The sequence below is a fragment of the Aptenodytes patagonicus genome, chromosome 3, assembly GCF_965638725.1.
Source record: "Aptenodytes patagonicus chromosome 3, bAptPat1.pri.cur, whole genome shotgun sequence".
NCBI classification, from domain to species: Eukaryota; Metazoa; Chordata; class Aves; order Sphenisciformes; family Spheniscidae; genus Aptenodytes; species Aptenodytes patagonicus.
Window position 1 is genome coordinate 67,915,944 of NC_134951.1, and position 22,657 is coordinate 67,938,600.

Sequence of the window (22,657 nt, forward strand, 5' to 3'; positions counted from 1 at the left end):
CTTGCCCCTGCGAAAGCTTGTCCCATGGCTGCCCTGGGCTGGGGAACGCACAGGGAAGGGGCTGTGGAGCCCTTGGCCGTGAGGGCCAGGCGATCCCACTGCGGCACTGGGACTCAGGGTTGCCAGAAGCCCACCACCACGCCAGGACTTGCCGCAGCGCCGGGGCAGCGTGTGGACAGGAGGGAGCAAGGAGGGTGGGCACTTTCTTGCTCTCTGTTGGTGGCAGGGTCTGACCTGCTGGACCTCACCACACAGGGGCTACTATGGGGTCAGGGGGCTCCGGATTTATTTTTGCCCCCTTGCCTGCAGTCCCCAGACAAGGAGAAGGAGGTGTCCCTGTGGTCAGGGGATGCCCGGCGTAAGGGTGCCATCAGAGCCTGTAAGACTGCAGGGGAAACGGAGCGAGGGTCAGGAGGGAGAGACTAAATGCACGGAAACCCCACCTGGCTCAGGGAGCCGCTGAGATGAAAACCGCTCAGTAATGTTTGCCATTTTGTTGGCTTTCCCTCCACCTCCACAAAACACACAGTATTGCATCAGACTGGTACGAGACCTGTTAGGTCTATGGTGAGCTTCACTTCAAACACATTGGCCCACCTTGACTATAGCCAGTCATCTGACATTTAGACCTGACAAGTAGCTTTGACAAAAATAATGACTTCTGGCAATTTGCAGTCATGTCAGAAGGCACCGCTGATATCAGAGCTGAGTATGTCCCCTCCCTGGAGCAGATACTGCTTCAGCTCCTCAGCATGGAGCTTTAACCTCCACTTAGCTTGATCTTCATGTGTGTCTTTAGCAAATGAAAAAAATGGATGTATTTTTTTAGAATATCAGAAACTAAACGCTGATATATCCATTCTCCTATCTTGAAAAAACTTCACATTTTACCCCCAGAGATCTTGTTCCTGCTCCCAGGAACAAGATCAGGCTGATACCGGGTTGCCCAGAGTTGCAAATCTCTGTCTGCTGCCACTTCACATGAGCACCATCCATGGGCACACAGGAAAGGTCAAAACTGCATGGTGCAGCCATAGAAGGTGGAAGCACTTGACAGCGGCATTGCTATTCATTGTTAGCATGATTATTTAGGGCACAAACCCCAAACATTAATGCGAAGAGATCATATATTGTCCCTGTTGGTCTTCAAAGGGAGGAGGCTGCTTTTGAAACACATGGTTCAATGCTCGTGTTGTCCTGGTTGGTCACGCTTGGGATCCCCTGTGGTCACTGGACGACACTGCACAGCCATCCGCAAAGTGGGGTAATTCCAGGATTCCTCCTGAGGCATGCGGTAGTAATATCTTGGCTTCTTCTAAGAAGATTTCCAGGCCTGCTGAACATTTCCACAAACTTTTATGGAAAGCACAAGGTTCAAAATTGAGTGAACAAGCATCATTCTAGTCCAAAAATGACTCAAAAGTATGTTTTCTTTTGTTAATGAGTAACATGGGAAGCTTTTTCTTCTCTGATGGTAAGCAAAGAAGTCAGAAAGCAAATGAGATCTAATCATAGCTCTGAACAGTCCAAGGATAAGGTCAGAAATCTGATGGTTCTTATTATAACATCTTCCATTTGCTCTCAGCATTCCCCAGGAAATCCTTAGGATCATCCCCTCGCTTGAAAAGTACCACATTTCTGGTGGCACCAAAAATGGAAGTTGCGTTATGGTAGGAAAAACGGTTTGTGGTTTATTTAATACCATAGCTATCATGTCTGTGGCTGGTGTGCGAGGCAACCTAGAGTCAAAAAGAATTTTACATATCTTTTCATGTGGATCTCAGACATGCATGCACACACAAAAAGACACATATATATGTTCCTTCTTCAACTTACTTTTTCTGCAAGGCAGGGGCTGTTGAGAGTTTTTGACTTACATGAAAATATAATCATTTAGTACTATCAAAACATATTTGTGTTTAGACTAACAAGATGGATTTATAACCAGAACATGTTTATAAAATATTATTTACAAGGGAAAGGGTTCCCGACAGGTCCTTAAAACTGCTTGCGCATTATTCCTTTAACGACGGTAACAGGGAAATTCAGGAGACAAGCAATTGCCTTTTCCCTGTTAAGTGGTGAAATTTATTACAAAATTTCAACAGTGTGAAAAAAACCTGACCGTCTCTAAAGGAAGTGCTGAAACAGAGGTTATGCTTTCATCTTCTTGTAAAGCTGGCTAAAAGCACTCAGTATTTAAATACTACTACAGGTCTGCAGCTCAAGCTGAAACGAATGGCACAAAGATACAGGACAAATGCTTTTTCTTCCTTTTTGAAAGAGGTTAGGGTGTGAAGAAGAAAAGGACATTCTCTCATCTAAGTTTCTTTAAAATGTTTTTTTTTCCCTGTAGAGAACAAGGGAAAATATTCAGTCTCTTGGTCTGTTTCTTATAAGAAAAGAGAGAATATGCAAACTACGTTAATAGCCCAATCTGAAGGTCATGGAATTTGTGATTGCATGGATTTGCTATGCTGAGTCTTAACAGAAATTGCTTGATTCTTCATTACAGGACTACTATACTGAATTACAACAAAATTATGATTTATCCAGTTTTTCACCTAACAAAATATATTAATTTCCTTTTAAATTTTACTTCTTTCAACAATTATGAAGAAGTCTGAGAACCTTTCCATATGCGAGACTTTAAAGAAGCATACCATATAGCTACTTCTTTGTTTGAGGGATGTTCAGAACGCCGTACGCTAAAGCAGAAGGCCTCTACCGGTTCACACGAGGTTATTTCATCCCCTGATCCTTTCCATCAGTGTGACGGACCCACACAGAGAATGTCCCTGGTAGCTCGTGGGAGGTTAAATGGGTGGGAATTACGCTCTTTTGTCCTGGAGCATCTCCAGGAGAAACCACCCTCAAATTTGTGCTGCTATTTTTATGCGAGTTGTTTGCAATGGAAAGAGGAGTTTACCGTGTACTTTTGTGCTCTATTGTAGACATAAAAGGAAGTATCAAACTTCCACTGCTTATTGGCAAACTGAATAGAAATATCGAAGGGGAAGTCCAAGATGCTTTTTTTTCCTCCCTTCAAAGTCATTATTTCATAGCCCGAACAAACAAATGGCCTTTAGAGAGACAGCCAGTGACATACCGAAGGCTCAAAGCACATCTCTCCCCAGTGGGCTCACAGCAAAGTCACAGAAACTGATGTGGATTTTGTAGTGGTGCCCTGCAGTGCCAGGAGACTTGCCTTTGAACTCTCCAGGCTCCTGCTTTCTGGAGGCTCACCCTTTAAGAAACACATGGTCCTTCCTCCACCTTTTCCAGATTTGATTCTACCAGGAAAAAAATTCATAATCTTTGCTCTCCTGTACAGCAGAGTGTTTTAAACGAAAACATTATGCCAAGGCCTTTTTATGTAACTGACTTGGAGCTACATAATATAAACAAATAGCTATTGTTGTATCCTGAAATCTCTACAGCTCTAAGCAGGTTCAGTCCTGCCATACCACATTGAGACCAGTGATCTTCACTCTTCTTGGCACACACAGAGATGCACAGGAGTGGTGTTACTCACGGGTCTACACCCGTGCCAGCTGAAATGGGTGACAAAACTTCCGGGGATTGCAGCAAGGCAGCGTGAAACTCCAAACGCCCCATGAAATGTTATCTATGACCATAGGGCAACCACGGCAGTGGGAGACAAGAACCGTTCCTAAGGCTGTAACCATTCACCCTGACGGTTAAAAGGAAAAGGAAGAAAATTATTATACCTTCGGGGAAGAGCAGAGTGAATCTGGGTAGCCGAAGTGCAGGCACAGAAAATCCTTTGGACTCTGACAAGCAAATGCCAGAGAACCAGTCCCTGCTAGGCGTGCAGGAATAAGTGTGTATTTAATGCCCTGCTGCCCCAGTTCACAGCTGGCTTATTAGCTTTTATCGCCTGGTACACTAGCTTAAGCCATCAGAGTAGAGGTGCAGACATCTGTGCACAGGGAGAGAAAGAGGGAGGATGGTGGTAATGTCGTAAACCACCGCAGATGGGAGTGTGAGTCAGAGACCTATGGCCCTTGACAGCCATCCACCTGTGCATGACGGAAAATGGACTCTGGGTTTAATGCCTCCTCTTCTGATCTGCACAGCCAAAATGCAGGCCAAAGGGCAGCGCTGGGGACAGAAAGCAGTCACGTGCAGGCATTAGTCTTCTTGTGGATCTGCAAACAGAGAAGTTAACTGCTTCAAAATAATGCACTGGTAGTAGACTGGGGATAAGAAACCCCCAGTCCCCTCCTCCCTTTTTCCCCACAGCCTTTGGGATTACATTCTGCCCTGGTGTGCTACCACAGAAAGCCACTTCTTCTCCAGGGTGGGCACGCATATGCCCTTATTCTGTAGTCAGTGGTTGCTCCGACGCTTGTGCAAAAAAGGCTTTGCTTAGACATTGGATAACACAGCGCTTTTCTGTGTTTTATGCTGTACCCATGGCGTATATATTAGTTCTGGGCTTTCTAGGAAAAAGCAACTGGCAGTAGCAAAAGCCCCAGTATGCTGGGAGGCACTCTGGCTCTTCTCCCACGCAGGGAGAGTAAGAGTTCAGCACGGAGAAGGGCTGGATTGGTTAACTCCTGCAACAAGTTTGGGAGGGGTTACTTGTAGGCTTCTGAGGAGAAACTGTATTTTTTGGGGGGCGGGAGACAAGCTGAAAGACTTCTGGTTTTCCAAAGCTCTCACGATGCTGGGAAGGCTCAGCTGGCACAAAAGGCTTCGGAAAGCTCATGAAGGGGCTTTTTCTGCTCTCGTCTGGGAGCTTGCCCTATAACTGGACTCCTTGACACTCAGTAAGAGTGCAGCCATCTTAACCACTCCTGAGTCTGAATTCAGTATTTGACATAAGGATTTGGTTTTAAAGTCACTTCAGAAACAGACTGGGAACCAGTATGGAGCCTGGAAGCCCTGAGTGCCGATCCTGGGAGCCCTCACTGCAGCGGATGCAGGCAATCACTCGTCGTATCATCTGGTGTCTCCCTGCTGCTTGCGTTGAACTTGTTTGGAGGAATTACAGTAACCCCGGGTGGATGGGAACAATCCTTAGCTCATCCTGACCAAACTATTGTCGAGGCTGAAACGATGACGTTTCCTAGCAAGGAACTACTGTCCACAAACAAACGATTGGCAAACTAAAAAGAAAAGTGCCTTTCCTATTTCTGCATCCAATTCAAGGTTATATTGCCATGTCACAACCCAGTTTCCCCAGCAAGCATGTGTATTTTGGTGCTGGTTTGGGCTGTTGCTTAGGCACTCATATTAAAATGTTTATATGGAGGCTTGTGTTTGCTAACTTAGCATTTTCCTTATTTCTGTTTCCTTCTATATGCCATCCAGGCAGAGAAAAAAAAGAGCAAAGTGCAGTTTCTAATAGGCAGTCACAGGGTGTTTCTCACAGCTGAACTCTGGTTGACGAGTTGATGCTGTGTTCAGTAAGAGGTTCCCCAAACTTTCCCAGGCCATGCTGGCAGCTGGCAGAAGTGGGCTGAGGTAAATCAGAGCAGCGAGACCATTCAGAGGCATGGATAAGAGCAGCTAGTGCCGGCCAGGTGCTCAGGAAAGCCACGTTGCAACCATGCAGGCAGCCAGCACTGCTTGCTCAACTCGTGCTGCTTCCCTGGACGTCTGCGGGACCCCATGGCCAGGGTCTGAGGGCCACATTTGAGCCCATCTCTGCACCAGGCAGCATGTGCAAAGCCATGCACGTAGAGGCAGGAGCTGAAGCTTCCTGCTGTGGGGATGAGCAGGGGCTGCTGGCTCGCTATAAGAGTGGGGCGGACGGTAATGTGAGAGCTCTTCAAAACTGGCCCCATCCACCCGCAGGCTTTGGTCCTGGCTGGGGGCTGAGGCAGCTGCTCCTTGTGCAGCATCAAAGCAGCGACAGTCTCACACCTTCGTTTCAACAGGACTGGCAAAACAGTGAGAATGAAATAATCTCTCCCTCTCTCCCTGAACCTCTGGAAAATGCACTTAGTTCACCCACGCTCATTCTTCAGCTGTTGTTCCCTGTGGTTAACATTTAGCAGACACACTTTCAGGCTCATTTGGAAACCTGTTGAGTGAAACTGTTTGAAAAATCCATACAGCTCTTTTCCTAGCCCGGGCTAGGATTGAGGGTGACACAAACCCACCTAGAGGAGCGGGCTGGGTGTGATGATGGCCCTGGCTCCATGTCAGGGCTATGGGAATCCAGGCTGGCTGCTGCTGTGTGTTCATGGCACCAAAATGCAATTTTCCCCACAATGCTGAGAATCTCTGAGCCAGCTTTGAAGGCGACTGATTGGTACTCCTTTCACCTGGATGATAGGCCTTTATTGTCTTTCCTCTTTTTACAAAAGAAGATATTTTCTCTAGGTCAGACACAGCCAAAAGGTCAGCTGTGGTGCTAGGGCAGGCAGAGAGTTGATGAAGCTACCCTTGCATCCCCCAGGTCTGAAATGACCTGCGTTTGAAGGTGCTCACCTTTGAGTCTGTCCTGCTTCATTACGGGGGCCATTCCTGTGAGAAAATAGTTTTGCTTTGGTAACACGTTCTGTTAACAGGATCGTGGGGGAGAACCATAAAACATTTTCTTTCCCTTTGATATTTGTGACTGTGGAGCATCTCAGCTATAGGCAGTAAAATAATAATAGTAATGTTGAGTATGTGGCAAACAAACAGCAAACCTAAGGTTTCTCGCCACAGGCTGTGTAGCCTCGCAAACTCAGCCAGACATGCTTGGCCAGCACCTGCACGCTTGCTTTGTTGTTGTTGGTATAGACCCGAGCCAGTCAAACTTGCAGAGAGCTGGTTTGCAACTGGACAAGGGCTTCAGACACTTCAGCAAAGAGGTCCATCTCGGGTTACGGCAATCAGGCATCTCTTCTCAGATGTGCGATGTTCAAAGCCCTGAGAGTCCTGGACTTTCCCAGCAGATTCCTCTGGAATGTAAATAGTCTTCAGATCCCCCACCAGGTGCCAGCGGGCTTCTTGGGGTTAGCTGAAGGGGAAGTCCTCATGACATATTCAAACTAAATAATAATAATAATAATGATGATGATTAAGGTGTTTGGGGTTTTTTTTTCGTCGAGGGAGGATGCTAGTTTGGGAAGAAGCAGTGGCTGTCACTAGAGAATGTTATTCAGAACAGGTCAACTTAAAATAGGATTTGCTGGATATTGGTAAGGTATCTGCTCAGAAGTCTGGCCAGCGATGCACTGACAAAGCGCAGGAATGTTTCCTTTGGCTTGAAGTGGAAATGTTGAAACAGATGTTTTAAATAAAGATCCTGGCACTGCAGATAATGAGCACCTTGAACTATATTTGTATGCACTCTGGAGATATTAAAGAAGTTACACACAGCAACTTTGGCTCTTTTTTGACCCCATGGACAGACAAGGGGACTCTCAACCTCTGGGCTCCGGTCTCGGTTCTGGCACTGCCTTCACAGATAACCTTAAGCAAGTTGTTTCATCTCTTGTGCTTCAGTTTCCCCAGACACAAAAACAAGGCGTCTGTCACAGGCCTCCTTCACAGAGCAGGCTGCAGAAAGAGCTGTACATGATAATCTTTACCGATGCTTTCAGGCACGGTCATGAAAATGTGAATACTGGCACTGTTCCTGCGGGATGGGACAGTGCGCTGGGGGTGACAGGTAGCAGGGACAAGGCTTATGGAGGGAGTCCTTGGCAGCTTGGGTTCCTCTGTCCCTGTGAGGATAACGGGAGAGCCGCCTGAAAGGTACATTGGCTGGTGCTGAAATATTCCTTGGGAAATTATTTTAATTTCTTTATTCTAAATCTCACCAAATCTCTGTGTCTTTAAATCATTTCTGTGTTGTTCGTCTCTTCCTTTTTTCATTTTCTTTCCCTCTCCGAGCGTTTCCTGTGGGCCTCCTGGCTGCTTCTGCCCTCAGCTCTCCCCTCTGCACCAACTTCTCCTTTTTCCAGTCTCTTCCAGTTCGCTCCTCCCTCCACCAGCAGCCCTTCTGAACCAGATGTCACGTTCACAGCACTCCATGGCCACTCCGATCAGGTGGTTGGGGGTCCCCATCGCTGGACCATCCCTTGGCGGGGAGCACCCAGGTGGCGTGGGAGCGATGGGCGAGCGGACAACGGTCCCACAAATGGAGCACTTTGGCCAAACATGGCCCCTCATCAGTAGAGCATCCTCGGTGGAGAACTGGGGATGACCTGAGCCCCAGTGAAGTGACATGACCCACCTGGGACCACCTGGCAGTGACAGCTCCCTTACTTCTTCTGCCCCCGCAGGGGGTTGGAGGGATGTCCAGGACAGCGGGGCAGTAGCTGAGGCCCTGGTCTCGGGGCAGGAGGGAGTGCAGCCCTCCAGCACTGGGAGATCTCCAAAAGAGGCTCCAGGAAGACTGCCCGGCCTGGGTACCCACCCCAGGCTAGGCAGGGAAGGCACCGGGAGATCACCCAGCCTGTGCCAAAGGCATTGCTGCTCCCTCAGGATGGATGGCTGCCGGGGGGCAGCCGTGCCAGCACTGCCGCCAAGGCAGGGGTTGAGCCAGCGGGGCAGGCGAGGTTTGAAGAGATCCAGAGAAACGCTGGACCCACTGGTCCGCCTCATCGGTGAGGAGCAGCTGGCACACTCCTTGGCTGCCGGTGCCGGCGTCCACCTGGATAGGGCAGCACCAGGTGGCTGCAGTGCATGAGGCTCTGAAAATGCTGCCAGGGATGTGTTCTCTTTTTTTCCCCCATTTTGTTTTTTTTTTTAATGTAAGCAAAAGAGTTCTTTGCTGTCAAAGAAAAACACTAACAACAAGAGAAAAGTGGGCATGAAGGGACACAGCAGGAAGCATGTGGCAAGCCATGATGGGCCTTGACACAAGCTTCCTATTTTTAAAGTGTCTTAATATAGTCCTGAAAAAAAGTCCTCATTGTTATGAAATATCCCCTTGCTCTCCTTAAAAACATCCTGATTTCATGGGCAGCAGAGCAGGCTGCTCCTTTGGCACCTAACAATGGTATTTCATTCCCAGATCCCGGATATATCCTGGCCCCAGGAATATAGATGGAGTGCCAAGATCAGAGCCTAAGCAAACCTCTTTCTGCCTGCACTACAGAAAGCATTTCCTTTCCTAAAACATAGGCAACTGAAGCAAAGGTTTCTAGTCAACAGGAGAGTGATATTTTTAGACATTTGGAATTGTGATTGCAGAAGCTGAAGGAAGGAAAATTATATCAGCATGAGGTCCATCCAAGAGATATATCAGTTATTTAACTGATAAGTACATGCAGAAAGATCAAAGTGTCCTTCTGTGATGAATAGCCATGATTCACGCAGCTGGGAGGTGCAAAGAAATTACTCTAGCTAGCTAGCTATCACTTGTTAGCCAGAAAGAAAGCATTTCTTTACACTTACTTTAAGGTGTCCCTTTTGTTCCACAAATGTTTAAAGTACTACCCTGTAGCAATCAAATGGCAGGTGAAGTAGGAAGAGGAACAGCGTGTTCTTGACAGAAGAAATAAGTCACAGTTCCCTCCCACCGCCAGAAAGGGAAGTCAGCACAGCTGGAATCGCAAACAGCACTGGGGGAAATCACCTCTTCGTTTTCACCTCCCCCTTCTCCACGTCCTACGGTGACAGGCCTGCAGGCGCTGAGGTTGCAGGCAAGGGGGCAAAAAAGACCCCTGCGGGCTTTCCAGCTCGTTTTGACTCATCAAGTGTTTGGAAAGGCAAAGTGAGGTGAACTCTGCCCCTGTTGTGTCCAAAAGCAAAATCCTTGGGTGTTTCTGAGCTGCCCCAACAGCTGGGAGCTCGCATTTCCAAGCAGATCTGTGTGGCCGAGGGATTTCCTGAAATGCGGAGAAGCCTGCAGCAGCAGCCACCGGGGCATAATGGCCACTGGTGGCCCTGGAGCCCCCAGCTCCTTGCCTGAAAGAAAGCTGTCTAGGTAAATAAGCATGACCCCAGAATAACAGACCCTTCTGCCTTCCAGCACCCCAGGATGAGACAGGGAAATGTACTGGAGGTGGCCACGTCTTGGCCACTTCCGCCAGTAAGTCCATCGCTCACTTGGGGTAGGAGCTGGGGCTCCCTCCCTCCTCCCCACAGCCTGCTTCCCAGGTGTGTCGTGTCCTTCAGAGACTCCCTGGAGCTCCTCTCCTCCTCACTATCCTACGTCTGCTCTCCTTTCCCCCTTGCCTTTTCCAGGGCCCCATAGTGACCCCTCTCCCTGACCCTTTGCATCCCCTTCTCTATCTCCTGGGTGCCCTGTTCCCCCCTCTCTGCACACCCCCCTGCTCCCTACCAGCCCCCCGTCACCCCTGCCAGGCATTGCGTACTCCTCCCTCCCCTCTCTGCCCTCCCCACCCCGGGGCCTTGCTGAAGATGAGCAGGGAAGACGAGCAGGGCTGTGCTTTGGATATCACTGTGCTGGGAAACAGCCATGAATGGCCTTTGCACCTCTGAGCAATGGAGGGAAATTTGAGGCCCTGACAAACAAATGCTAAGGCTTTCATGTGTCCTTCAGACCCCCTCCTTGCTGCAAATTTAATTCCTTTCCTCAAGCAAAGGGACCCGTTCAGCACCGAAGGCGCTGCCCCGAGCCAGACACCCCCAAGGCCTTGCAAAGCTGCATGCTTGCACCACAGAAGGCAGCACTGGCTGCTGGCTCCAGGCAGGGAGCCTGGGTCCAGCTCAGACCACCGGCTGGGGAAAGACTCTACTTTTTCCTGGGCCTCTGAATTGCAGAATAAAGTAACCCACAGCCTGCCATGCCCCGTGTCGCCGCACAGGGTCTCTGGAGGCCTGAACAGCCCGGGAGGAGGCGTCTGGTTGCTCTCCCAGATGAACCCATAGAAATGAACTATTTTGTAGTAAAGTCAGCAAAAGCTGTGTTTTTGCAGCATGTTCTTGGTGCAGATTGCTCGGCTCCGCTAGCTCAGTTTAGCATCAGATCGGTATCAACATGAGGTGTTTCTGAGGACTTTTTTAGAAGTGAAATGAAGGTCCAGCAGAGGGTACAAACTGCCTCTCTGCCCCCACAGCCCTTCTCACGGCTGGCCCCACACCTCCCTCTGCCAGCGGGCACAAAGGAGCACGCCGAGGGGGCAAAGTTTCCCGGGGCTTCTTTCTACAGCAGTCCCCGGCCACTCCTTGAAGTAAAACAGGCATGTGCGGGAACATGGGTTAAAGCTGAAAAGGAAAAGGATGTGCAAAATGAAGATCAAACAATGATGGGAAGCAAGAGGAGGGCAGCGAGGAGGGCAGCGAGAAGGGCAGCGCTACCCGGTGACAGACACATTTTCATTTGTTGCCTGAGCAGTGCCTACCACAGCCGAACCTTGGGCCTGGGGTGCCTTGGCCTCTGCAGCCTGTAAATGAAGGTGTTTATTTGATGTTTATTTCATCCTCAACCACACGTGCTCTGTGTGGCTCCCCTGCTCCCACCTATGCTGCAAACAAGATGGAGGATTGCTGATATCATCGACTTTCAGGCACCTAAGTAACACGGCCGCCCTAAGGTGGGAGCCAAGCTCCCCCCCATAGTCAGAGGAGAAGCTACGCTAAGTCATAAATCCCATTTTCTCCCACTAAGCAGGCAGCCAGTCTCCCATTTCGGGCTGCCACCTTAGGCTGGATAATGTCAAAACCCCTCCCTGCACCACGCACTGCTGGGGTGTCCATGCATGGCATCTACCACTAGTGGAGAAGGAGAGAAGAGAAGAGAACATCTCCTTGCTTTCCTTCACTTTTCATCTGTTTTTCTTTATTGCAGACCACAGGTTGCTGGGCTGCCTTTCCCTTTGTTGTCCACCATCTGCTCATACCCCATTAGTGGCATACAAGTATGGGTAGATGCCTTCATCCTGTCGTTACCAGCCTTGGGTGAGTTGTCCCCTGGCATTGTGTGGGTACAGGCTGAGAGATAGGAGCAAAAGCCATTACTGCCACACCGGCTCACAGACCTAACCCGAGAAAGCTGATGCCAAGAACGTGCATGGGCTCTGCATGTCCTTAGAAGGGGGCTTGCAGACCTCTGCCAGCACAGTGCCGTCGCTGCCTCAGGGGGAGCAGGGTCTGCTCCTGGGTGTAGAAACCAGACAAGTGCATGCACTCTGGGGTGCAGATTTTGGAAGGAAATGTGAGAGCCCTGCTAGGAAGGAGGAGAGACTTCATGCATGCAGAAGCAAAGTTAAGCCGTGAGGCAGTGTGGGAAGACATCCGCAGAAGATCGATAATACCTGACACTGCTCATAATAAGACTTTCAGCTTTCAGGCCCAATTTTTTCATGCCCAAGTGGCTGCTTTGGGATGAGGTTTTCTTAGGAGCATGGAGGCAACTGCAGCCAAAACCCTTTGCAAGAGTGAGATTGGGGAACGAACGCTATTTAGCCCAGAATTTTGGCAGACATCTAATTTTGGCAAAGCTGCAGTGCCCCAACATGCTGGTGCAGGTCTTCGCATTTAGCAGGGAGATGGCTTTCAGTCAGAGAACGGAGTTTTGCTGTTCTTGGAACAATCTGCCCAAATTTGGTCAAGATATAGAAGCTTTTGGAGAAATTTCAGTTTGCACGTCCTCAGGAAAAAGCTCACTGCATCTTCCCCACTGGATCTTCCACATTACCCCCTTCTCCTCTGTCATCTCCTCTCCCCCTTCCCCAATGCCCTTCTCCCTGACTTTGACTGCTGTCCTTTCTCTGCCCTTCTCATAACATCAACATTTTGCTGCTGGCCCCTGTGATTGCTTAGCTGTTTATTTCTTTGTCCTCATACTGTCACGCTACCTTCCAGCACAGTCCAACCCTCCCACACACCACATCTGACATTTAGGGCACTTGGGTTTCTTGAAGCGCTGTGCTCCCTCCAGCATTGCTGAGTCCTCTCTCTTACCTTCACCCAGCTCTGCCTACTGATCCACGTTGCCTGACAGGTGGCCTTTGCCTAGCTTTCGGTCCATCAGCACAGATGGTAACTTAGATGCTCTTACATGCTCTCAGCTCTCCATCCCTGATTCTTGAAGTTACCAGTTCTCCCTAGCCCACCAGGGACCCACACACACCTTCTCCCGTGGCAAAGTGTCTCCTGGCTCATCCCAGCCCCTGGTTTGCTCTTCACTTCTGCCCCTCCTGAAAGTGGTCCTCTGGGACTGAGGACTGCTTCCAGTGAGTCTATGACCAGGCTGACTTCCTGCCTTACAAATTCATTTTCTTGTTCTTCCTTATTCTTATTGAAGCATTTCTGCATCTCTAACTTCATTTATTCTTGCTCCTGCCTCTCCACCAGCATGGAGACAGTTTTCTTCTCACAGAAAAGTTATTTTCTGCCTTCCTTCCCCCTCTCGCCTAGTCATTTCCCCCAGGGACCCCAGCCTATCTCTTCATCTCCCTTCATTACCTCTTCTGCAGCTTCTTAGGTTGGCATTACACATGGAAAGAGAGCTAATCTCACCTCTCAGGGTTGTGGGAGGGGGACCCTTGTGTCGCCCCATCCTTTCCAGCTCCTGCCGTTCCCTTGTCGAGCCCCAGGAGTGCCAGCTTACCGGATATTTCTTTGGGCCAATTCAACTCACTAGCCCTGCAGAAAATGTCCTTCTGAGGCTTTTAGCTGGGGTTTTTCCTGCAGGGTTTTATTAGGCTGAATTTACAATAGTGAATTGAAAGCCAGCAGGGCAGGGGAAGGGGCAGCATCTGGCCAAGGAGAGAAGGGAGGCCGCGGGTGGAGGAGTGGGACCTTCCTCTTTCAGTGGCCACAAGCTGTGAGATTGGGTCAAACCACGGACTGTAGCTTCACCCTCACTTTCCTCTGGCTCTTTCCTTCATATTACAAATGTGTCTTTTAAAGAACAACAGCCTCAATTTCTCTTGCTTTTCCAGTGAAGACCTCCAGGTTCCTTTCCCTTTAAGCTCACTGGCAAATGGGTTTTATATTATCTCCAGCCTAAAGTCTCCAAATGGTACTCTGCTGAGTTTCTGACCACCTCTTTCCTAGCTAAACCTCACAGCCAAATACTCATTAACAGGTGTCTTGACCTGTCCACCCCTCTCCCCACAGACAGCGGTGGTCATGAAACCCTCGCCTTCCCTGGCCCCAGGGCTCCAGCCTTCTCTGGCATTTGTCTCCCAGTCTTCCCTCCTTTCTTCAGTCTCTGTCACCATGGGTAGCGTTCAGGCCTGTAACGTGGAAGCCATCATCATCAGAAAGCTCTCTCCATGTTTTGCCATTCAAGCTATATATGATTCAAGTGTATGAATACTTGAACAAATTCTTTTGCACCACAGTTTTTACCGTGAACATGCCAGTTCACCCAGACAGCAGGCTCTCATAGTAACTTAGGCAAAGAGAGCCTCAGCTTCCTATCTAGAAAATGGGCAGATTTTGCTACCATCTCTTCTAATAGCCTAAGGTGCTCAAAGGCTCTCTACAGGAGGAACTGTATCTTGTGGTATTGTAGTACTGAAGAGGATCAACTGCTTATTTCATTATGGGAAGCAAATCTGAGTACAAAGCAATTTATACTGATGTAACTGAGTCTATGCTAGTCTTTTTAGTGGCATAACTATGTTAGCAAAGAACCCCCATACTTCTAACTGACATAATATTGCTGGAAAGATTGTACATATAAATGGGTCTACAGATTTATTTGCCTCAGGCATTTCTACCTGTGGTTCTGGTTATTTATTTTGGTTTATTGTACCAAGACAGGTGCACAGCATGCCAAAATGCTCTGTCACTGGCCAATGTGCACATCTGAGTACTTAGGCAGGGCTGGGCACCCTCAGCACCTATGTGAGCCCAGGTTTGGAAACCTGAAGTCCTTTCTGCTGCTCCCTGGGGCAATGCCTTGTAGAGCATTTTTGCAGGGGAGCGTAGGATTTCTATACAGCAGCAGAATTTTGTAAGAGTTGAGTGTGTGCCTGATACTTCCTCTTCCTCCATCCTACATTTGCTTCCCATACTTTTTGCACGATTTAAAAGAAATCCTTTTATTTCCATATATTTTTCCTCTATCGATTATTAATGCAGATCATGCTTGGATCAGCAGAACTTGCATATCCGTTTTAGACTAGCTGCGATATCCTTCTGCAGCAGGTGAAAAACATCACTGTGGTAACAGTGACTGGTGGTCTGATGAACAGCAGCCTTGTTGGTGGGGGAAAGCCACATTCCTGGAATTGCACGCCTGCATTTTCCCCATCCACCCAGCAGCACCGTGGTCCAAGGAAAGCTATTTTCCCACTGGGGATGCAGTCAGGGGTGGCAGCTCAGGCAGGAGGTCAGCAGGGAATCAGCTCAGGGCTGGAACAGCCACAAGCCTGGGGCTAGCAAGAGCTGGGAGGGAGTGGGGGAAAGGATGGGCGAGAGGCAGGTGTGCAAAGCCATGAGGAAAATCTTCTGCACAGGATAATAAGCCCATGCAACAACTTTTGTTACAGGAAATGGAATGTCCTCCATGAACTGAGGTGGGGAAAGAGAGGGGCTGCACCTCCTTATTCTGCCTCTTCCTTGCTCCCTGCAGGCACTGCTGGGTCACTGGGTATGTGTCACTGCCATTGGCTTTGGCAAACATGCATCTTCCAGGACATGAGACTTCTCATGGGATGCAAGTAGGGACAGTCCTCTCCAGACATGCTGGTGGGATCAGAATAGCAGCAATGAGTGAAGACTGACACAGCATGTCTCAGGAAAAGGCTCACTGGAGATGCGAGGAGCAGCAGAGATTCGCTTCCACGTAAGCAGGTGTAGGATGACTGCTATATGCACTTCTGAAAGGCCAGAAGTAATTCCTCAAGGCTGGTCTGAACCTCAGAGGAGACCAAACGCCTTCCTGTTATTGCAGAGCGCTGGGCACTGGAGCCACAAGCTGAGGCACAGGGGGAGTCCTGAGATGGCAGCCAGTGCTGGACACACTACCTGCTGAGTTTCAGCATGAAGCACAAAGACAGCTATTAAAACCATTTGCAGAGCTGTTCACCTAAGGGAACTGTCAAGGTCAATGCTGTGTCCTACATTCTCTTATTTGATGTATGAATGGAAAGAGACCATAAAAATACTGTATAAGCTCCTGTTTCAGACTTTTTTGGTGATGGGACACTTTGGTGCATCAGTATCTATTCCACAATGCGTAGATTTGTTTTTCATCTTAAGACATATTCATTTTCCTGCAATTAGGACAAAGAATCAAACTGGGCTCAGAAGGCATGAGCTGGCTCCACTGCCATCTGCTCACATACAGCAAGTTGCCTCTTAGCCAGTGAAGAGCCTTTGCTCCATGCTGGCCTGTAACATCTGGGTTACTGCAGCAGATCCGATGTTACAGATACACCAGGTTTCTTTGTTTTTCCTAAAGCATCTGTCTGGAGGCTTGCAGTACCCTGTGCAGTCCTGGTTTGGAGCCATTGCTAGACCTTTTCTCTCAGTCAGAAGCACATGGAGGTTTCTGTGGAGGCATGAGGCTCCAAGGATATATCTCTCCTTTCTTCTGAACACTGATTTGTGTCACTAATGCTGGACTATGAAGGCTGACCTTCTCCTGAACACTGGTATCACTGGGAAGAAACACTGAGAATTGTTCACATTTCAGTAGGTAGCGAAAGAACCTGGCAACTGTAAGAGTTCCCCAGAAAAAAACATTTACAGATACAGGCCAATCAATATGGTAGTAGTGGGCACCTTTCTGGACAGCTTGCTTTGGGACAGCTGTATAGCTGCAGGCACGGCTAGTATAGGGGTTCCTTGCAAGCCCATCATTTTAAGGAAAGGGAGCTTATAGGTGTGGTCTCAACAAGGGAATATAGTAGTAATTTCAAGTACCCTTGCATCACTCTTGAAGGTGATGAAGTCCTACAGAAGGCAGGCACTGCCTGTGGCTCTGGAGCCTGTTGATACACAGCAGCTTACAGAGATGGTCCCTACAGAGCTTATTATAAAAAGCCACACTATGATGGAAGAAGCAGAGTGAATTTTCCTCAGGATCTCAGATAAAGAACCAAAGAGCATCTTCCAGAAAACAATGCAGAGATAACACAGAAGAAAGGAGTGTTTTTGCATATTTGGACAAGATACTTTGCAAGAACACCAGGAGAAAAGTCCACACATTTAAAAAGAAATCAGACAAGATTGCATTGCAGCTGGCTCCCTCCTTGCTTACATTTGCCTTAGGGCCAGCCCTGCTGCGTTTCAAAGACATCCTGTGTCTCTACAAGCTTTGTGTGTTTGTTTCATCTCAGCATCTCTGCCCTCCATCTCTTCATTGTGGCCTTCAGAGGTTGCTCCCTTGGTTCATGCTGGGTTTTTGCAATGACAACAAGGGTGGAGGCCAGTTCCCTACCCCTGGTTCCACCCTCACTTATAATGTGTGCTCCCTAGATCCTTTGCATTGCATCTCAGCTCTCTGCTGCTCCTGGCTCATATCCCCAACCTCAACACAAGAGTCCTGTGGTTGCCCTGTAGCTAGACTCTCTTAGCTGTTTCTGCAGGCTGAGGAGACTGAGGACATCCTTCCTGGTCTGGGCAGGGAGAGGAGGTTTAGATAGTGGATTCCATTTATTTGCCTTCTTGGGAAGTTGGGCAGCAAAGAAAGAGGTTTCCAAAACTGTTGGTAAGTTATAAAGAGGGATTAAAGAGGATAGGGAAGTATCTTGGCCAGGGCAGGTGAAAGCTGTGACCAGAGCAATCACTGCTCTATGAAGAAAGTGCATGACAAGATTGTGGCTGGACGACTGTTGGGACAGGCGTCAATCGTGCCATCTCTACCCTGGCACTGTGCTGACAGCCAGAAAGGAAGCTGCAACTGGTGTTTTCCTGGAGTGTTTTTCATCAGCTGGTAGAAAGGTATCATTTTTCTAGCAGGAATAAAATGTAAAAGTATGCACAAAGTAGAAACCTTGTGTAAATATGTTTTTCCCCGGTTTATGGTGCAGTGGGTTCAGTTTAGATAAGCTCCTCTTGTGACATTAGGTTAAAGCCCTAAAGGGCAGCTGCAGTCAGTACCCACACAGATGGAGCCAGAGATATCGGTCCATGGCCTAAGGTCCAATTCTCAAATCTAAGTCTTTAAACTACATTTTTTGCCTTTTTTCTGTTACAGCCCAGGTAAGACATTGTTCTTACCGGCAAGCTTATTGCATGGTGAGTCCTCATGGACACTGTTATTCCTAGCTCACCCCAGGAAAGACAAGACACAAATCTGTCTGTCAGTCCTAACCAAGGCTGGGACCCTTAACTGTGTTTCTTAGACTTATTTCTGAGTATCTGCTAGCATCTGAAAGTGCCTGTGCAGGCAAGTGACTGCCATTCCATGCTTTCTCACTTGAATTTGGCAGTCCCTGTTTGTTCAGATTTCTTTGTCAAAGGGCACATTACCAAAATTCCCCTCTCAGCCAGTAGCCCAAGGCATGGCTTGTTAGCTGAAGATTGTTGGCCTTATTTACACTGACACCAACCAGGCTTCTTGCCTTCCATCTGGAAATCACTGAAGGTTTGTCTAACCAGGGCTAGCCTGACTCAAGAAAGTTAAGACGACTCTGCTAAAGGTGTGAACCTCATTTCTACAAGTAAAAGCATGCTTGGTGCCTTCTGAAGGGGTGGGGTGCAGCTAAGTTGCTTTCATTTCTGTGGACTGAGTTTGCAGTTTTAGTTGAGTCATTCCAGTTTTCCCGCTTGTCCCTGGGAGGTGGGCCAGCAATGGCCAAACTCCTCGTCCTCCCTTCTGCATCCTGACATTTCCCTGTGCCTGACGGCTACGAGACACCTACCACATACTGCACCACCACGAGCTGCAAGGAGGGGAAATTCCAGGAGTGATGTGGGAGAGAGCAGGACTGGGCATGCAGCTGGGTCCCAGGACAGCCCTGCTGGCTCATTTCCTCCTGTGACTGAGGATTGGGGGTTGCTTTTCAAAGGGGTAGCTTGGCTCTTGCTGACCTGGCAGTCTCTGGTTATTGTGTTCTCTTTCCGGCAGATCCGCAGGTGGCTGCATTTCAGTTTCTGGCCACCCAGTCACTAGGTGACTCTAGGAAAGCAGCAGGAAGGTCAGCTAGGGACAGGGAAGAGAGAGACCTCCACTTTCAACAGCATCCTGTGCAGCTATGCTGCACTTGGAGTAACATAAAACTGCTTCTGGACCTCAGCAAAATGACAGCCTCTCTTGCATCCCCAAGTCAATGAGAACTGGGGTCATGGTGCAACATCCAGGAAGTCTGCTAGATCTTGCCCTTTGACGGTGAGATAAGATCACTGCCACATATGATGAAATGGATGAGAGAAGGTGCTGTTCTGGCTATGCTGTCATACCCTCATCTAGCCTGTGAGCTAACTCAGCCTCCCCTGTGACTCCCAGCCACCTGCTCATCCACCCTGGAGAAGCACTAGTTCATTTCCAGGTCCTTTTGGGATAGGGCAGCTGGTTCCCTCTGAAACAAACCCAGGTGCAGTGGGGAGAACAGTTCACTCCAGGATGGCCTGAGGAGGTGGTATGAGCAATCTGCACCAGGTTTGCCTTCCTTCACTCCACATCGTCCTCCAGCACTGTCCCACACAGGCACCCCCAGGCACCACCTTCCCCATGACCTCACCTCACATGGCATGGCATGCAGCAGCTTGGAAGTATCCTCAGCTTCACGCTACAAAAGTACCTCTGCAGTGGGCTGTGATGCACCCCCCTCATTCCTTCAGACACTTTGAACTGAGAAAACACAGAAGAAACATTGATCGTGTCCTAAAGCCTCAGCTGTACCACATGGAGGCCGGAGGAGGGCTGGGGCAAGCCCGCTGTGACCTGGATGTGGTCACCATGCTCTAACCCTGAGCAGTATGAGCACAGCCACTGGCACTGGCTGGGCCAGCAATCATGCATGCATTGGGGAAAATATGTTGGCAGAGCATCACAGCCCATGATGTCATGGGGATTGAGTGCACCCTCAGTAAGTTTGCAGATGACACCAAGTTGGGCGGGAGTGTTGATCTGCTCGAGGGCAGGAAGGCTCTGCAGAGGGACCTGGACAGGCTGGATCGATGGGCCGAGGCCAACTGTATGAGGTTCAACAAGGCCAAGTGCCGGGTCCTGCACTTCGGCCACAACAACCCCATGCAGCGCTACAGGCTTGGGGAAGAGTGGCTGGAAAGCTGCCTGGAGGAAAAGGACCTGGGGGTGTTGGTCGACAGCCGGCTGAACATGAGCCGGCAGTGTGCCCAGGCGGCCAAGAAGGCCAATGTTATCCTGGCCTGTATCAGAAATAGTGTGGCCAGCAGGAGTAGGGAAGTGATCGTGCCCCTGTACTCGGCCCTGGTGAGGCCGCACCTCGAATACTGTGTTCAGTTTTGGGCCCCTCACTACAAGAAGGACGTTGAGGTGCTGGAGCGTGTCCAGAGAAGGGCAACGAGGCTGGTGAGAGGTCTGGAGAACAAGTCTTATGAGGAGCGGCTGAGGGAACTGGGGTTGATTAGCCTGGAGAAAAGGAGGCTGAGGGGAGACCTCATCGCTCTCTACAACTACCTGAAAGGAGGTTGTAGCGAGGTGGGGGTCGGTCTCTTCTCCCAAGTAACAAGCGATAGGATGAGAGGAAATGGCCTCAAGTTGCGCCAGGGGAGGTTTAGATTGGGCGTGAGGAAAAATGTCTTCACTGAAAGAGTGGTTAAACATTGGACCAGGCTGCCCAGGGAAGTGGTTGAGTCCCCATCCCTGGAGGTATTTAAAAGATGTGTAGATGAGGCGCTTAGGGACATGGTTTAGTGGGCATGGTGGTGTTGGGTCAACAGTTGGACTCGATGATCTTAGAGGTCTTTTCCAACCTTAATGATTCTATGATTCTATGTCCCCAGTGCCTTTCACTTCTCTTTAGGAGACAGAGAGAGCAAGAGTTGTCAATATTTCATGACATCACCAGCTACAGCGCTGCTGCCTTCCAGATATAATTGCTCATTATATGTTTATTACCTGTAGGAACATTAACTTGCAGTTACTGGCGTAACTTAGCTACTGATGAAAGGTCCTTTTTACTTTGTTTGCTTTCACAGACATTTGCTTGCTGTAATTAAGTAACCGCAGTGCTACCTTCATTAACAGGGAGAACTTTCTCTTTCAAGATGACTGCCTGGAAGGTAAAGCACCACTTGTGCCAAGGAACATTGTGAGGGGGCACACCTTCCTTTTTTTTCAGTGCTTACCACACGGAAAAGGGCAGAGCTAGCAATGGAAATACAGTTTTATATGCTTTCTTTTTAAGAAGATGTTCTGCCTTGCAAACAATATTTAATGGCGCTTATTTTAAAGTGCAGCACAGAGCTCCTCTTTGTGTGGGCAGAACTTCTTCATGAAAAACAAGACGTATTTGCATATACACATGTGATTCAAGAGAAGGTATTGCGAAAAAAAGAAAAAAAAAGAAGATAATATATGCCAGCCTTATCCTCCTGATCTCTTTGCTTCTTCCTATATCCACCTCTTTTTCCATATCCTCACCATGACTACGAATGTTCCCATAAAGTGCCATGCTATATAAATGGAGCAGAAAAAATGACCGATGCCACACCAGTGATTTTAATTAGAGAGGAGCCCTCACTGCTGGCGAAGTGAAATGCCGTTACCAGCTGGGATTTGTTTGACTGTTGCAGTGCAGCAGAACCTCTGGGTGTAAGTCACTCACAGGGAGGGAGGGATGATCTGGTACAGCTTTCTGCTTGCGGGAGCACCCGGGGGCTCAGGAGGCATCTGTGCTGCAGCCCAGCTTGTCCGATACAAAACCGTCACCCTGTGTTGAGGCATTGGCCAGATCCTGGCAGTGATGTAGCCAGAGGACAAACTGACAGCTGCCTTACATCGGGGAGTCCTAGGCCACTGCCTCTATGGGCCCTCTTCTATGCATGCAGCCCGTTTGCCTGAGATGAAGGCACTACAGCTCTTATCGCCAGTGTACATTTGTGTGTGGGAGGGTATGTAAATGTGTAGAGCAACCAACCCAGAGGGAGGTTTGAGTTACAGGTAAAGCCCAGGACCCCTGAAGGTCATTGCAGAGAGCTCAGAGTGAGTGGAAGAAGAAATGCTATGGATCATACAGTCAAAATATCGTAACTACCAAACTAAACCACAGCCCTGACAGTTGCATACCTGGGAGGGACATATGGATTTCCTTTCTGTGAAACCACAGCAGGCTCTGCTATAGCACAGGGAAAATTCCCACCAGAAAGAAGGAGAGGTTTCCTGCCGTAGGGCCAGAAAAACATCTGAGGAATTATCTAGGATGACTCACAGAAATGTTACTTTTAACAGACAGAAAGATCAGCTCAGCATCACTTCAGCAAGTTCTGGTCTGTAGTAATTTGACACTGCAAACTCACTTCTTGCTCTGTCATACAGCCAAATTCTTCTGCCTGGTTTAGGCAGCACTTCATTTCAGTTAACAGAAGACCTTTGTAATCTTTGTCAGTAAGGTTGCAAGATTTTTCTCCTTGACGTTAAGGCCTTTAGTCTCCAAACGAACCCATTGTCTCCATAGAGTTAAACTGAGAAGCTGGAGCACGAGCTCCCGTCACACCGCAAAAATTGTGCTTGTTTAGAGGTTTTATGGGCCCTTAAAAATAAAACTTTCAGTTTCTTGGGTTTTTTTCCCTCCCTCTTTTCAAAAGCCTCTGTTTATACAGAAGATCAACCAGAAGAGCACAGTCTAGTTCTCCAAGCTCATTTGAACATTTTCAGAGGAGATATGCT